Source organism: Penaeus vannamei, chromosome 30 (genome assembly GCF_042767895.1).
Source record: "Penaeus vannamei isolate JL-2024 chromosome 30, ASM4276789v1, whole genome shotgun sequence".
NCBI classification, from domain to species: domain Eukaryota; kingdom Metazoa; phylum Arthropoda; class Malacostraca; order Decapoda; family Penaeidae; genus Penaeus; species Penaeus vannamei.
Window position 1 is genome coordinate 24566295 of NC_091578.1, and position 5000 is coordinate 24571294.

Consider the following 5000-nt stretch of genomic DNA (forward strand, 5'->3'; position numbering starts at 1 on the left):
TGAGAAGACCACCTTATGAGCATCAGTAAAGTCAGTACCATTTAACATCTGATAAGGAAGGGCCCACGTATCCACAACCAAGAAACTATGCTGCACTGTAACTTGTCCAAAGGTCAGTGGAAGCATTATCTCTCCCCTGTGAAGCAAAGTGGACCCATCTCCCCAATGGACTCTCCTTTGAGAATGCCTAATTGGAAGGTAATCCCACTTCTCTAAAGCGTGTCTATGAACAAGTGAACACTCGGCGCCGGTGTCCAGCATTACCGAAGTGTACCTTCCCTCCACAAGCACGTCAAATAATACCATCCCAGACTCCACAGTAGAAACCGTTATAGGTCTACCATGGAAGTCTGACCTCTCCATATGATTAGCCAGGTCCCTGCAAACCTTAGGAGGGGCTCGAACCCTCCCAGCCCTTAACCATTTTTTGGATATGGTGGGGAAGGATCCTTCCCCTGTGATTTACTTACAAGATCAGGACAATCTTTCTTGATGTGTCCGGTCTTCCCACAGTGAAAGCACTCTCTCCTATACTGAACCCGAACACCACCTCGTGCTTCGGATGAAAGCTGTAGCCCTTGCTCAGACGAAGTCGATTGCCTTGTAATGTCCATAACCTGCTTAAAGATAAAGCATGTGTCCACCGTGTGTCCAGCCCTCTTACAAAACGTTTGACATCTTTGTAGTCGGTCGTGAAGGTACCGCCCCCTTTTCTCCTGATAATATCCACTTCCTCACAAAGGATGAAAATAACACAAGTTTTCATGGAATGGCCGGCACCTCTACAGAAATCACGCACATTATGCTCATACCTCTGAGGAGCTGTCACTTCACGGCCACCCTTGTTACTGTACTTACTACTCTTATCTTTTACAGACATTCTTTTTCCACCTTCGGTAGAGGGTCTAAACTGATTACTTTCCTGTATGTTCTGAGAGGTCTTGCCTACCGCGACCTTGGGTGCGGCAGCCATGCAGTTTATGCTGGTCGCTTACCATCATCCTCTTCCCGCGTATAAGTAGAACAGCCATGGGATTCAGCCCGCGTGTGCCGTGACCGTAAAAATTCCCTAGCATCCTTCATACCCGAGAAATCCTTCTGGGTAGCCGAGAACTCTTTTGGGAGCTCCATGGCAAACACAAAGGAAATCCATTTATCAATATGAACCTCATAATTTCTGCCAGTAGCCCGGATATCTGCCGCGGCTGCATAGACCCTATGAAAGAAAGATAACAAGGACTCCCCTTTACGCCTACGAGCTTTGAGAAACTTGCATATTAACGTGTGTACGCAGGGAAGAGAGCTATGCATTAGCCTTAGACTATCAGCCAGGGATGCCCAACTGTCTATCCTGTTATCCCTTCGCCATAATCTCCAAGAGTCCAGTGCCTCTCCCCGCAGTCTCTCCCTGGCCAGCTTGACTCTCCCCGAGTCATCCCAACGACCAGAACTAGTAATCTCCTCCAACTGTGAGAGCCAATCCTCTAAGGATGTGCACGCATCTTTGTCACCCGTATCCCTACCCGCACAGAAAGGTAAGTTTGACCTAACATCGTCTATCAGATTCCTTCGTCTCTCATCTACGAGTGACTTCAGATCAGCCTCCCGAGCGCCGCCGTCCGAGGTCTGTTGTGCAAGCGCGCCGACGCAACGCTTACACAGGTCACAGGTCACAGGTCAGGCGTCTGGCCCGACAAACAACCTCTCACTACCACTCTACAGTTGGAATGGAATGCAGGGTATTACGATCTAATACGTTATTTACACGTGAAAATGTAGCCAAAACATCAGATTGCAATAAATCAGTTAAAGAAGTGTAAGTATATTACATAATACCAACAGAAAAAAAGATAATTCATTTATTAATTGCGTAAATCAAACATAATGTGAAAGAGAATCATCAATTATCATACATCATAATATGAAGTAAAATCTAACTCAGTAAGTATTTAACCGAAATATAACAGAAAATTCAAAATCCATGAGATAATAAAATTACGAACATGAAACTATTAATGCATAGCAAATAGAATCTTTCAAACAAAAAAAATGGAACCCGTCAGAAGTACAAAGAATAGAGGAAATAAGCACAATTGATATGTTAATCTGCTCCTCCACTGGTCACGCAGATCTGAGGAGAAAAATATTACTAGTACAAGAAGAAAACAACAAGTACTATAACACATGGAATTACTACCACTTTCCCCAACAGCCGAGAAAACAATAAAATAGGCACCGGAAGCAACCACCGCTGCCACCAATATCGGGCTGATACCTGTACAATAAAGTATTAGGAGTCAAAGACCGAATTATTGATAATTTAACTATAAGGATGAATGAAATTACTAGCTGCCACCACTCTTTCTTTAAAATATTATATCAATATTAAGGAGAAAAGAGAAACACACATACACACACACGCACACACCACACACACATACACATACGCGCACACACACACACACACACCACACACACACACACACACACCACACATATACACACACACACCACACACACACACACGCACGCACACACACACACGCACGCACACACACACACGCACGCACACACACACACGTACACACACACACACACACACACACACACACACACACACACACACACACACACACACATATATATATATATATATATATATATATATATATATGTATGTATATATATATATACATATATATAAATATAGACACATGTAAAGACCTTTTGGCGTTTGCTGAAGTGGATTCCCTCTAACTGGAGTTGGAGCAACAGAAACATCTTCAAGGAGCTCTTCTATCACTCAGTCATCTGTCTCATTTCCATAAAGAAACGAAAACACGGAAAAAACGGAAAAGACGGAAAAAGAGAGCGAATGGCTATTTCCATGATCAATCACCAAGTCAGAGACCAAGGACTGTGATTGAAGATTGTGTTGGGAATAACGTGACAACTGTCATTTCTCAGACGACACTTGCGATCTTTTATAGGATTCTGATACTTAAGGCCCCCGTTGAGAAGAGAGAAGAAGAGTGAAATCTCAAGAAAGGAGAAGTATAGTAAATTGTTTATTAAAGTAATATATGAAGTAGGAAAATAATCAAGAAATTAATAAATGAATGATTCCTATAAATAGTTAAGATTTTTGCACACTGATGAAATTGCTAGGAAAATGGTAAAGAAGTTCAAAAGGAAAATAAGCAAGGAAATGCGGAATAAGAAAATAAGAAAGAATATGAAAAAGGTAAGAAAATAAGTAAGACATATATCGACACAGGGAAATTGGTTAAGAAAAGTATAAAGGAAGAAAAGGTGGAAGAAATTCATGAGGCGAGGAAAATAGACATGGAAATAAAAAAAAATATCTTTCCATCCTGATAAAATGACTAAGAAATGGTAAAGAAGTTCAAAAGGATAACAAGCAAGGAAACGTGAAATAAGAAAATGAAGAAAATAAGTATGGAAATAAGTATAAATAAGATCAGAAGTTAGGTAACCTATACAGAAAAAAGATGTTAGACAATTTTTAAGTTAAGTGTAACAGCCGTGCGTTCGTAATCATATTTATGGAAAACATATAAGACCTTACAGCCTCTTCTGCGGCGGCTGATGAGGAGACATGAGCGACATGTCTATCAGCCTCTCTCTGCCAGAAGGGGCGTGGCATACGGGTGCGTTATAAAGGGTGAAACAAATGCGGCGTATCAAGACAGCTACCGAGATTCTCTCAAAATTTGCTTTTGCGTTAAGGTGAGGCAGTCTGGCAGAATACGCGAGACAGTGCAAACATGAATAAATGATTGCGTTACAAAGCGAAATATTGGTAAAGGAAGAATATTAGTAATAAAGGATAAAGTAAGGATTAAGCAGAGTAATAATAAAAAGGCTAACGACAGAGCGCCCTCGGTCGAGCGGTCGAGCCCCCCCAGCTGGCGGTCGACGCGGTGGCCTGAGACTCGACGGCGCCACGACGAAGAGGAGGGAGCGCGGGACTCGGTGTCGCTCGGCCTCGGCAGTGCGGCGCAGATCAGAGGGAAGAGAGGTTGTGTGCCGGGCGTCCTCTCGCGCTGTCCCGAGGGCGGAGCTTCCACCACCACAGTCAGCAACAGCCTGCACTTCGACCAGCACGCCAGCTGGACTCCTCTGTTAGTGTGTCTGGTGCACTGTGTGTGTCGTGTTGATGTGGTCACGCCAGGTAAAGTTAGTATTCTTGGAGGGGGAAAGAGAGAGAGAGAGAGAGAGCGGGAGCGAAATGTGTTGCGAGAGACGTTCCTCCGGTGAACATGGACAGAGGACTTTCATGTTTCACGGACAAGAACGGAAAAGTGGGTAAATATTGCCGAGGTGAGACAAGGCACTGGAGCGTGACATATGGTGGAAACGATGCTTGCAAACGCAGTACTGTATTGACCTTGGCGCGCAGGCATGTGTAGGTGTCAAGCATAATAATATCACCGAGACAGCGATTGCATTCAGCTGTCACGGCGCGAGAAGGGCGTGAGGAATGTGGGTATTCATGCATGATTAAAGCATGTACACAGCTTGGGAAAAAAAAGATATGCATACTGGCTTAGATTTAGGGCATGCGAATAGATGTTTCCCATATATATAGCTATTGGCACACGAATATTACGCGCAATATGCACACATGCATTAACACATAAAAAATAATATTTGTTTTAAAAATTATGTTTCTTTAACGGTGTGTGGTGTGCCCTCATTCATAAATTTACCCCCATCCCATCTTTCCCTTTCCCATTCTTACGCTAACTCTTTCCCTCCATCATTCTCTTCTCGTTCTTCTGAATATTGTTATTTTCTATTTTTCTATTTTGTTTAGATATAAATTATTAGTTTCTCACTCTCTCTCTCTCTCTCTCTCTCTCTCTCTCTCTCTCTCTCTCTCTCTCTCTCTCTCTCTCTCTCTCTATATATATATATATATATATATATATATATCTGCCTATCTATCTATCTATCTATCTATTTATCTATCTATC